At 46.2% G+C, this 13,406-nt stretch overlaps 1 pseudogene; it reads left to right on the top strand.

Annotated features, from left to right (window-relative positions):
* The first annotated feature begins 12,255 nt into the window (after positions 1–12,255).
* LOC111748667 (U1 spliceosomal RNA) lies at positions 12,256–12,383 on the top strand (annotated as a pseudogene).
* Positions 12,384–13,406: the final 1,023 nt, after the last annotated feature.

Here is a 13,406-nt window from a genome sequence, read left to right as displayed (position 1 = left end):
GACACAGTAGAACTGCTCCATAGGGTTTCCCAGCTGTCATCTTTATGGAAGCGGATCTTTCTCCTGCAGAGCTGCCGGGTGAGTTTGAACTGCCAACTTTTATGTTAGCAGCCGAGCACTTAACCTTTGCACACCTGGGGCTCCTTATAAAATATATAACTGTTCAAAATTTTGTACAAAATTGTACCAGGTGAGCGCGTCCCCGGCATCTGATATTTGTCATGTGGCTTCTCTGCCAAGGAGGATTCAGTCCTCAGCTCACAGATGTTCTCTGTGATCAGGAGATTGAGTGTCATTGCCAGTGGCTTCAATCCAGCCCTTAAACAAATGACTACTTCCCAAGTTAAAAGCCCGCGTTGTACAGTGGTAGGCGCTGAGGGCAGCCTACTCAATGTGAAGCCCCTCCTCTGCTTTCTTGCTAAGAAACTCCACTTTGGTCTGAGACAGTGACAAGCAAAAGAAGACAGTCAGAGAGGGGCTGACCCTAATGTTGGTAAGCAGCTGAGATAATAACTGCAATTGCCTGGAACAGAAACAGAAGAAAGAGACACCATTTATTTTTAGCCATTATAACCAGGCTCTGTTATTTGCACTGGAATCCAGGGTGCCATTGGCCAAAACCAATAATGGTAAAAATGCATCCAGCGACTTTGGACCCAGAAAAGTTCAATTTCTCTGGATTTTCTTCATGAACCCAGGAAAAATTCCCAAACTCTCTAAACCTCAGTTTCTTCATCTGTAAAATATCACTTAACGTCGAGTCAGCTCTGACTCAGGGCAACCACATGTGTGCCAAAGTAGAACTGTGCCCCAGAGGGTTCACAGTCACTGATTTTTCAGAAGTAGATCACCAAGCCTTTCTTCCGAGGTGCCTCTGGGTGGACTCGAACCTCCAACCTTTCTGTTAGCAGCACCAAGGGGAAGCGTTTGCACCACCTGGGGACTCCATCTATAATTAAAGTTTTCGTGATCACTAAACAGGGTGATGTAAGCAAAAGCCCAGTGTGGCTGCCAAGCGTGTGTTACCATTGGTTGATGGATCTACAGGTGAAGGAAAGGTTCCAAAGGTGGTTTCTCCAGTTAGAAAGGCAGGGGCTACCTGAATTTCCATCTTTCTCTCTCTCTCTCACTCCTTTCGTAACTAAATATATGTTTTCAGTCTTCAGGGAGGGCATCCGTGACTGGCACGTTTTCTGGTTGCCTGACAGTTATAGAGAAGTCCCTCGCCACGCGCTGTTCCCCAGTGTGGCGACTCCTGGTTCCTGAGAATGGGCTAATTAATTAGGAAGGGGACAAGTTATTGACAGTGGGTTAATTAATTAGGAAGGGGGCAGGTTATAACTAGACAGCGACAGACACGATCACCTGAATCTAATTTTGCTGCTGGTTTTAGATAGAGCCGTTCCTTCATATACATATGATTTAAGAGGTTAACATTTTCGGCTTCCAGACATGAACAGTGACACATTATTAGCATAACGAAGGAGAGTTCTGGTTTTCTGCGGCAACACTTGGTCTGAATTTTCCTTTCCTTAAGTTGGGAACATGAGTACTGCATTTTCTAGAAATTCAAAAATGCCAGTTTACTAGGGAAAAACAAAAACAAAAAAACCTTGCCATTGAGTCGATTCCAACTCAACAACCTTATAGGACAGAGTAGACCTGCCTCACGGGGTTTCCAAGGAGCAGCTGGTGGATTCGAGCTGCTGACCTTTTGGTTAGCAGCCAAGCTCTTAACCACTGTGCCACCAGGGCTCTCAGTTTGCTAGAGTTGCCATCAAATCTCACTCAGGCTACAGGATTAACAAACACTTTCGTCCTTGTTATTTAATTAACTTCGTCATTTATTGGATTCCAGAGCCCCCTAGTCAAAAAGAAAGACCTTTCTCTAGTTATTATTAAACCGTAATGTTAATCTCCATTCAACACAATTAAATTTTACTCTAATCGTTTAATTAAAAAGTGAAAAAAGAATGTCAGGACTGACTTGTCTTTAAAACAAACGACTGTTGTTAAATATGAAGGTGTTGGTTGTAGAATACAATCCATATTTTTTTCTTGTTGAACTATCAATCCAAGCACCCAAGAGGAGGACTTTATTTAAATTAGGATGAAGTGTCTGCCAGGAAGGATCTCTAATTACAGGAAGTGTAAAACGCAAAGCCTATTTCCTGAATTCATTTCTGAAAGTTGAAGAAATGCAACCAAAAATGCAAGGTCAGTATCAACGGCCAATGAACAAGCAATCCTTTGATAATGAGATTCCAAAACTGATTACCTCTTTGGAGATGGGCAGATACGGGGCTATCCTTAGCCCCATCCTTCTAGACCAAAGGTTAGCAAACTACTGGACTGGCCACCTATTATTTTAAATAAAGTTTTATTGGAACAGAGCCAAGGCCATTTGCTTACATGTTGTCTATTGCCGCTTCTGTATTATAAACATGGCAATATTGTGTTGTGGTGATGGAGAATACACGGCCCACAGTATCATGGCAGAACTAAATACGTACTCACTGCAGTCTAATTCTAAAACCTGTATTCCAATGAGGTCACTATTCTTGTTCTTAAAAATAAAAATAAAAATGCTGTTGTTAGCTGCTATCTAGTTGGCCCCCAACTCATGGTGAACCCATGCACAACAGAATGAAATGCTGCCTGGTCTTATGCCATCCCTATGATTGGCTGTAGATGGGACTGTTTGTGATCCATAGGGTTTTCATTAGCTAATTTTCAAAGTAGATTGCCAAGACTTTCTTCCCAGTCTTAGTCTAGAATCTCCATAGAAACCTGGTCAGCATCATAGCAACATGCAAGCCTCCACTGATGGATGGGTGGTGGCTGTGCATGAGATACACTGGCTGGGAACCGAACCAAGGTCTCCCCCATGGGAGGCAAGAATTCTGCCTCTGAACCAAAACGTTATTTGTTGTTAAGTGCTTTCGAGTCAGTTCTGACTCATAGTGACCCGAGGTACAATAGAACGAAACACTGCCTGGTCCTGCACCAGCCTCACAATTGTTGCTGTGCCTGAGCCCACTGTTGCAGCCACCGTATCAGTTCATCTCCTTGAGGTCTTCCTCTTTTTCGCTGACCCTCTACTTTACCAGGAATGATGTCCTTTTCCAGGAACTGGTCCCTCCTGATAACATGTCCAAAGTATGTGAGATGAAGTCTTACTGTCCTTGCTTCTAATGAGAATTCTGGCTGTACGTCTTCCAAGGAAGATTTGTTCGTTCTTCGGGCAGTCCACAGTATATTCACTGTTCTTTGCCGACACCATAATTCAAAGGCATCAGTTATCCTTTAGTCCTCCGTCAAGAAAGCATCGCCAGGAGCAGAGCCAAAACAGGAGCTCTAGTTGCACAACATTTAAGTGCTTGACTGTTAGCTGAAAGGTTGGCAGTTCAAACCCACCCAGCTGTTGCTCAGGAGAAAGACCTGGTGATCTGCTCCTGTAAATATTACAGCTAGAAAACCCTATGGGGCAGTTCTACTCTGTCACATAAGGTCACCATGAGTTGAAAATAGACTCAATGGTGCTTAACAATCTTGAAACACACACGTGCACACTTGAGATTTAAAGTATCTGTTTAATAATGGGGAAACCCTGGTGGCGTAGTGGTTAAGTGCTATGGCTGCTAACCAAGAGGTTGGCAGTTCAAATCTGCCAGGCGCTCCTTGGAGACTCTATTGGGTAGTTCTACTCTGTCCTATACGGTCGCTATGAGCCAGAATAGACTTGACGGCAGTGGGTTTGGATTTTGGTTTTTGGGTTTGTTTAGTAATAGAATGTAATTCTGTGGCTTTTTGTTGTTGTTGTTGTTCTAAGTAACTTTTCTCTGTGGCAACACAAATGTGCATTGTACTATTGTGGCCCACCGTGTCCAATGTCACCGTGTATTTTTGTTTATTGACTCATTTCATCATGCAAAACTGACACACTCTTCTTATTAATCCGTCTCCAAAGGATCCAAATGCTTTAATAAATGTGTTCGTTCCTTTAGGTCTGGGAAGAACTGAAAGCGTTAGTTAAATGTACGGTGACATTGAATGAAAGCCCGTTGCGTCATTTAACTGGAGAGCCAGCGAGATAAATCCAGGGGAACGGTAACAGAAACGACACCACACTTTCTTAATGGCCAATTAGGGCCTAGTTTCCTAAAGCCAATAAATAAAAAAGATTTGGAATGGAATGTGGGGGTTTCATTAGTTGATTAAATCCTCAACAGGGCTGTGTACCTGGTAAGTAGGTTATGGCAAAGCTCCATTGCTCACGGTAATAGTGGTGGCAGAGCAAGAGTCAACAGTATAGCAGTCTCATTTTTCCTGGGAGGAAGTGAGGACTCACAAAAGAGGAGCAGGGCCTTTCAGCTAGTGCTTCTCAAGCAACCGTGCACACCAGAGATGCAACTTCCTGCACTGGGCCCCTGAGGAGCCAGCACTAGCGGGCTGCTGACTCAGCACTCTTTCATACGGCACTTTTCTGGTAGAATACAGTGACAGGGACACTTTGCTCCATCCAGTACGCTGCTAAAAACCCAAAAAACCTGCTGCTGTCAAGCTGATTCAGACTCCTGGCAACCCCATTTGTTATAGAGTAGAACTGCTCCATAGGGTTTTTCTTGGCTGTAATCTTTATGGAAGCAGATTGCCAGGCCTTTCTTCCACAGCACAGCTGGCAGGCTCAAACTGCCATCCTTTAGGTTAGTAGTTGAACGCAAACCGTTTGCACTACCCAGGGACAGCCTCGAGCCTCATTCCAGCCACTGTGATTGAATGTAGCTGTTTGTCTCATTGATGGGGTATAAGTCTTAAGCCTTGCAAATGACAGTCAAGAGTCACCATTGAAGGAAAATGGCAGTATCTTCCCTTGGACAAACCACACTCAAAAGTTCTGAAGCCTGTGCCCATTCCTGCTTAGAAGAAAACCCCTTGAAGCCAGCACAACTTGTATAAGGCAAGGTCATGGAAGCTCCATAGACACATTCAAACTCCCTGAGGGATGGAACTCCTGGGCTGAGGGCTGTGGGGACCATGGTCTCAGGGAACATCTAGCTCAACTGGCATAACGTAGTTTATAAAGAAAATCTTCTACATTCTGCTTTGGTGAGTAGCATCTGGGGTCTTAAAAGCCTGTGAACAGCCATCTAGAATACTCCACTGGTCTCACCCATTTGGGAGCAAGGAACAGTGAAGAAAACTAAAGATAAAAGGCAAAAATTAGTCCAAAGGACTAACGAACCACATCTACCACGGCCCCACCAGTCTGAGTCTAGTACAACTAGACGGTGCCTGCCTACCACCAACTGCTCTGACAAGGATCACAGGGATCACAGGGTCCTGGACAGAGCTGGAGAAAAATGTAAAGCAAAATTCTTACTCAAAATGAAAAACCAGACTTGCTGGCCTGACAGAGACTAGAGAAAGCCTGAGAGCATGGCCCCCGGACACCCTTTCAGCTCAGTAATGAGGTCACTCTTAAGGTTCACCCTTCAGCCAAAGATTGGACAGGCCCATAAAACAAAATGAGAATAAAGGGGCACACCAGGCCAGCGGGAAGGACTAGAAGGCAGGAGGGGACAGGAAAGCTGGTAATAGGGAACTCAAGGTTGAGGAGAGCATCGACATGTCGTGGGGTTATTAACCAATGTCATAAAACAATATGTGTACTAACTGTTTAATAAGAAACTAGCTTGTTCTGTAAACCTTCATCGAAAGTACAACAAAAAAGAAAACCCCTTGTTGTAGACTGGATTTCAACTCATAGTGACCCTATAGGACAGGGTGGGAAGCTCCATAGGGTTTACAAGGCTGTAATTTATTCCTTTTAATTTTTACAGAAGTAGACTGCCACATCTTTCTTCCATGGAGCGGCTGGTGGGTTCCAACTGCCAGCCTTTTGGTTAGCGGCTGAGTGCTTAACCACTGTGCCACCAGGGCTCCTTAGAGGAAAATAGGTGGTGTGAAATACCTTCTTCTTGATGGGGGCCAGAACCTGGGGAAGGAGATGTTGGAGCTCAAAGCGTTAAGATTTTACCTGCATATCTTTGGGCCAGTTCTGTCCTGTTTTGTTTTTTTCCCCTCCGTGTTTTCCCAGCTACCTGCCATGCTCTCCGTCTCTCCTCTGTTATTAAAAATAACATCTCTGTGGACAAGCCTGCCCTTCCTGCCGTTTACCAAGTCCTGGGGGACCCCATTCGGCCTGGTTCTCATCTAGCCTTGAAATGCACCATCCCCCAAGGGGACTAAGCTGGCTCTCAGAGTCACGTCTCCCTGTGGGACAACCAAGACTCAAGACTCAACATCAATGAGGCCACACCGCAGGTCCTGTTTGCTAACAGAGGGCACGCTTTTTTGTTTGTTTGTCTGAGTCAGAGTGTGTGGAATACTGTGAAATCAGGGAGGCAGGGGTTCCCAGGAGACAGCAGAAAGGGGAGGCTGACATTGCCGTGTTCAGGATTTTCATGTCTCAAAACAGTGGTCAATATACTGACATCAGGACAACTCTGTATAGGCACCCTATTTCCTCACCCGTGGGTCCCTGGAGGAGCCCTGGTGGCACAGCGGTTAAAGCACTCATCTCCTAACCAAAAGGTCTCTGTGGGAGAAAGATGTGGAAGTCTGCTTCTATAAAGGTTACAACCTTGATGCGGGGTTGTTTACCAATGTCTTAGAACAACATGTGTACTACCTGATGAGAAACTGGTTTGCTCTGTAGACTTTCATCTAAAGTGCAATTAAAAAAAAAAAAAGGATTATGACCTTGGAAACCCTATGGGGCAGTTCTGCTCTGTCCTACAGGGTTGCTATGAGTTAGAATCGACAAGACAGCAGTGGGTTTTAAGGTCCCTGGTTGGTCTGTGTTCCACTACTAACCTAAAACCAAAAACCAAACCCACTGCCATCGGGTTGATTCCGACTCATAGCGACTACTAACCTAAATGTTGGCTATTCAAACCCACCCAGCAGGTCCATGAAAGAAGGCCTGGTGATTTGCTTCCATAGAGGTTACAGCCAAGAAAAGCCTATGGAACACAGTTCTACCCACAAGTCATGGGATCGCCATGAGTTGGAGCTGACTTGATGGTAATAAGTTTGTTTGTTTTGGTTAATTTTGCCATATATTAGAAAGTTCTGTCACTCTAGCCTACCACTGCAATCACATTGTAAAACTCATCTTTAATTGTTTCATCAATTTTACTGACAGGGGCTTTTCCTCTCTTCTCTTAGATATGGCTACTTGAATTATGAAGCTCTCGCCAAATCTTCTATTAGGAAATATAATTAAACCGTCATCTCCATGCATTCTAGCCATTGAAAAGCAGATTACTGTCTGAAGTCAGGTCCCCAGGAGACAGAATGAGGTGGAGATTAGCCCTTGCAGGTTTGCTGGGAGTGTTGAAGACAAGACAGTGAGGGAAGAAGGGTCAGGCAAAGAAAGGGGTTGACCTTCTCTTCAGTGGCACAAGCTGCCTTATGATCCCCAAGGGGTCCCTGGGGTTGGAAGGTCATCCACACTGAGGCTGAGGCCCATGACTTTGCACCCCACACAGACCAGCCATTCCACGTTTCCCCAGGGAGGGATGTAGCTAAGGTGAGGTGGGTCCCTTCAGCAGAGATTATGCCCAGAGAGGGATACCATGCTGAGCCTGCAGACCTGCTGATAAGGGCCTTGGTGCCAGAGCAGCGCTGAGCCAGGCACCACAGTTTCTTTTAAATTACAGAAAAATTAGCTGCTCTTGATTGCCTTTCTGTCTCAAAGCTCAGATTCTGCAGAAACAGTTACACACTGTATCTTCTCCTGTCTCAAAACCAGATTCACTCTCAAAAGTCAATCGTGTCCAAATGCTTCTCCCCACCTTAGCCAAGCCACCATCATTCCCCACCCTCGGACTTCAGCTATGGCTCCCCAATTCCCTCAGTGCTTCCACTGCTGCCCTGGAGTCCCTGGGTGGTACAAACGGTTAACATGCTTGGTCACTACTCTAATGGTTAGAAGTTCAAGTCCACCCACAGGCACTGTGGAATAAAAGCCTGGAGATCTACCTCTAAAAAATCAGCCATTGGAATCCCCATGGAGCACAGTTCTACTCTGACACATATGGGGATGCTGTGAGTTGGCACCGGGCACTGTGGTTTTTCGGTGAGGCACAAGATCTCATTCGCAGGAACTGCTTATTTTCTTTGTCTCCTTTCTGAAACTTGCATTAATAAACAAATCTTAGCCAATCAACCTTTGGCAGAAGGTGGTCTGGAGGTAACGGACCCCTTTTGTCACCAGGACCCACGGCTGGCCCCTCGTGGCTCCATTTCCTGCTGCACTGGCACTGGTGTGCTGCTGGCGGGTTTCCTTTTGCAGGCAGCACCCCGGCCCATGGAGACAGTTGCTTGGCAAGCGGTTCACGTGGAGAAAGGAAGGAGAGCAGAGCATAGCCGGCCCATGCAGGAGCCACACAAGGCAGGAGGCACGACCTTCTGTTGTCAGGCAAGCTCCATGGCCCAGCCCCCCTTCTCCTGACACCCCAGCAGGTACCGTTATCACCTGGTGATCTCTTCACGCACCTTTCTTTTGACAACCTGGAAATTGAACACAAACAGCTCTTTTACAAGCCCCTTAGCGGGGTTTCGCAAAGCACTAATTGACCCAGAGTCTCCAAGGTCATGGTTGTTTGGAGATTATGGGAACTGTTCCATGATAGAGCCATGGAAAGAGGTCACAGGAGGAGCTGGTGGTCTGGGAGAGAGGAGAGGAGACGGAGGGGTCTGCTCCTTGTCACCAGGGACAAGGAATGTGCAGGTGGCTAGCCCGGGGACATCAGTGCTGCACACCAGCTGCACGCCCAGGCCAGGTGAACCTTCCCCAGGGGGCGAGCTCAGGAGCCAGACAGCCTCTCCTCTCAGATCTGCACAGCTCCAGAACTGGTCCTCAGGTTCCAACATGTGTTTCTCCACTCATTTATTCAACAGATACGTGTTGGGTATCAAGGCACCATGCACATGGATGCTGTAACTTATCTTGGCTTCTGCCTCTGATCTTTCAACATATTATGCCCTTCTGTACCTAGCTTCCATCACCCATCTGCCAGTGTGTCATCCTGTGGTGGCCTGCCTATTGCTGTGATGCTGGAAGCTATACCACCGGTATTTCAAATACCAGCAGGGTCACCCATGGTGGAGAGATTATGGTGGAGCTTCCAGCCTTAGATGAGGAAGAAAGACCTGGTAACCTACTTCTGAAAATCAGCCAATGAAAACCCTGTGGATCACAACAAAACATTGTCCAGCAGACTTGGTTTTGACACATCAGCAGAAAAGAGCCATTACTGGAAGAAGAGACCATGCTTGGTAAAGCAGAGGGCCAGCAAGGGCAAGGGAGACCCTTGGTGAGATGGGTTAGCACTGAGATGGACTTGATCAAGTTGGCAATTGTGAGGATGGCACAGGACCAGGCAACATTTTTTTCTGTTGTGCGTAACGGTGCCATAAGCCAGAGTTTAACTGAGGGCAGCTATTTGTCTTTATCTATCTATCTGTCTGTCTGTCTACCTACCTACCTATCTATCTGTCTATCTTTCTATCTGTCTACCTGTCTATCTGTCTATCTGCCTATCTCTCTATCATCTATCTCTCTTTTTCTGTCATCTATGTATCTCTCTCTCTATCTACCTATAATCTATGTATCTCTCTCTATCTATCCATACCTAGCTTGCTTTCATATTTCCCCTTGTGTGGAAGTTCTGCTTTCCCATCAACAGAGAATTGATGCTCTTCTCATATGTAGCCAACGGCATATTTCCAGGAATGGATGAAGCAACACACATGGCTGGTCTCTCCAGTTCACCTGCTCTAGAGGTGGTAGAATGTTCTTACCTGCACCATGCCCTGGGATATGGTTTAAAGTGGCTGCCCCAGGACATTCTCAAGGTGATTCTGGAGAAGCCATGTTGTAGGATGCTCAGGCATGATGCTTCAGGTGCTGGGAAGCTGAAGGCAAACTGGTTCCTGTCCCTGGGGAGATGGGATGTTGCAGGTGCTCAAGATGCAAGGCCCCCTGCAGTTAGAACAACAGACTAGACACGCTCGCAGAAGCGTGGGCAGGTTGTTTTAGAATGCAGAGTAAGATTTAAAGCACAAGCCTGCATCCTGACAGGGCTCTTTGTTTTATAAGGATGCACACAGGTTTTATAAACATGCATCAAACACATTAGAGAGGGTGCCTGAAGAGGGAACAGGAACAGAGGTGAGGATCTGGAATGATTCCAAAATAAAATAAGATAAAAAGGAAAAAGCCTTTCATGAATTCATAAAGATGTTGTGTCATGAACAGAAGAATAATGAACTCAACTCTGAGTTGAGTTTCTAAGGAAAAAAAAGTAAAGCAAGGGAGGAAGGAAGGAAACAAGGAAGGACAATAGTAAGAAAGGAAGGAAGGGAGGGAAGAAAGGAAGGAAGGAAATAAGGAAGAAAGGAAGGAAGGAAAGAAGGAGTGAGGGAGGAAGGAAGGAAAGGAGGGAAGAAGGAGAAGAATAAGGCAGAGGTAGAGGAGGAGAAAAAAAGAGAAGACAGAGAAAGGCTGCTTCTTTCAAAGCTTGCTTCTTTGATCCAAGCCAGGATGTGTCATCCTTCACCCGGTGGAGATGGGGAAACACAGGTCCTGCTCATGGAAACTGCCACATCCCATTTGGGACCTGATGCCTCAGAGTCCCACACAGAGCCCACCTTCCACTCAGCTCTTGTCCACTCTTCCTTGTAATGTGTGCCTCCCTGTGAACTATGAGAAGACGTCTCCATATTTACTCCAGGATCCTGCTTATGCTGCCCTTCCGGAATGAGCATCAGTAAACATTTACCAAGTAGAATATAATAAGACAACAACGAAACCGAATAAACATGTGTGAATTGACAGAGAATAGAAAGGATGTTCAGTGCAAGGCTGAAAAAAAAAAAGCAAATAGACCCAGCAAGCTAAAGGAATCAGTGGGAAAGCTATTCCTGAGGTGGATAGGACCAAAGCTGGGCATTCAGATGGAACTACAGTGATTGAGCCCAAGCCTGCGTGGACAGTCTGCAGAGCTCGGGGGCAGCCCCAGCCTGGGCATGTGTGCACGGACTCTATCCCCTGTTGAAAGATGGGGCTCAGCCAGAGCAGTGCTGGGGTCCTGCCCAACCACGCAGGCTCCAGGGATGCCCAGGAGAGGCTGACTGCTCATCACCAGGGCCACCAAAGGAGGCAAGTTTACCACTGAGTGGCCCAAGGCTACCCAGTGTTGCCTTCACTCAGGCAGTCCAGGAGAGAGGGCAAGGCCACCCAGAGCCCCTAAGGTGCCTGTTCAATGTCTTGTTTTGTCCCAGATCACCCCGGGGGGGGGGGTCCTCGAGAGCTGGGCTTCCTGTTTTGCTGTTTATCCTTAATTGACACCTATGGCCCCCAAGGCGAAGTTACTTTCCAGAGATGATATCCAAATGTGTTGAGCATTTTTGAAATCTGGTGTCATTATACTGAGCATGTAAATATTGAATGCATGTTACTTTAAATTAGTCTCCTCTATTTCTCCTTTATATCTCACTTAGGGTTTTATATTTATTTACTTATTTTTTGGAATTATGCATGATAGGTAGTTTGCACTTCCTATGGATTTCATCTCAGGATAACAAAGGGGCTTTGCAAAATTGTTTGTTACAAAAAGACTGTGGCTAAAATGCTATGGTGGGCCTGAACCACCAACGTTCTGGCTAGTAGTTGAGCACTTAACTGTTTGCACCACCCAGGGACTTCTCTTGTGGGGAGGGCCTTCTTTTATAAGGAAAAACTTTGCTGAGTCTTTAAATGAGAATGCAGGCAGCTTAAATGTGTTTGAATCTTCCACAAACCTGCATGTGAGAAATGCCTCCATGTGATTTACTTCAAATAAAATCAAACCTAACTCAGAGATGGTGTCCAAGGTGACACCTGTATTGTTGCACCTGCAAAGAGAAACCATTTTTAGGGGTTACAAGAGTTTATGGTTTAAATCACAAAGAACTCACTCAGAGGGTAGTAGCCGGAAGGGAAAGGATTGAGGTCTAGGGAAGAGGGAGAGTCTTCAGTGAAACTTTAGGAAGTGCCTGGGAAACCACCAACGCACTAGTCCTCACTGCACCAAAAAAAAAAAGCAGTTGGCCTCAAGTCAACTCCGGCTCATGGTGACTCCATGTGTGTCAGAGTAGAACTGTGCTCCCTATGGCTTTCAGTGGCTGATTTTTCAGAGGTAGATATCTACCTGGCAGGGTAGATACTGTGATCGCAAAGGTGGTCTTCCCAGGGTGAGGCTTATCCGTTGAACTCTGGGTATGCTGACCCCTGTGATTTCCCCAAATGTGGGAAACTCAACTGGGAAAAAAAAAACAAGATCCCTGGTGGCACAGTTGTTAAGTGTTTGGCTTCAAAGCAAAACTTTCGTGGTTTGAACCCACCGGCACCTATGTGAGAGAACGATGTTGCAGTCTGCTTTCATAAAGATTACAGCCTTGCAAACCCTGCCCTACAGGGTCATTGTGAGTCGAGAATGACTTGATGGCAACGGGTTTTGTTTTACATAACCATACCTTTCTTCCAAGGCGCTTCTGGGTGGATTTGAGCTACCAACCCCTGGGTTAGCAGCTGAGTACTTGACCATATGTGCCACCCAAGAAAACTAAACCCAAACCCGCTGCTGTTAAGTCCGTCCTGACTCATGGTGATCCCACGTGTGCAGAGTAGAGCTGGTCCATAGGGTTTGCAAGGTTGTGACCTTTCAGACGCAGATGACCAGGCCACCACGAGGGCATTATTACTTCCCATTGTGTATTAGGAACAGTGAGAACGACTACGTTAGGGACTTGTCCAAGGTCCCACACCACTGAGAGCTTGACCAAAGCTGTCTACCCCAAAGCCTTCCCCCAAACTCTAAACAACCTTACCCACTTTCACTCATTCTCTCTGACCAGGAACCAGCTCTTCTGGATAGGGATGACTGAGTGATTGTCAACTCTGTCAGTCAGTAAACCCAGCAAGCCAGGGTTCATGCCTGACCTAACTCCCTGGCTCCAGAATCCCAGGGTCACCTCATCTGTCTGGGAGTTGTGATTTTCCCAGAGCCTCCAACCAACAGATCCTAATTGGTTTGGAGAACTGCTCATGGCAGGGTAATTCATTGAGATACTACATTGTGTTTTGTTCTTCATAATTTCCCATTCCTCATTCCAAGATGGTAGCCAGGTCTTGGTGCTCTGTGGCCTCATAGGGGAGGGAGGGGGGCTCATGACTTAGAATCAGAAGCAAAAGTCAATCGCACATCCTCTTTCCCTGCCAGTTATGCAAAACCAGGCATTGTTTATAAACCCTGATGAGTTCTCCTCAGATGAAGGCCCACTCCTCTTGAAGA

The sequence above is a fragment of the Loxodonta africana genome, chromosome 24, assembly GCF_030014295.1.
Source record: "Loxodonta africana isolate mLoxAfr1 chromosome 24, mLoxAfr1.hap2, whole genome shotgun sequence".
Lineage (NCBI taxonomy): Eukaryota > Metazoa > Chordata > Mammalia > Proboscidea > Elephantidae > Loxodonta > Loxodonta africana.
Note: the sequence above shows the minus strand (reverse complement) of the source record. Positions and strands in the feature narration are given on the sequence as shown.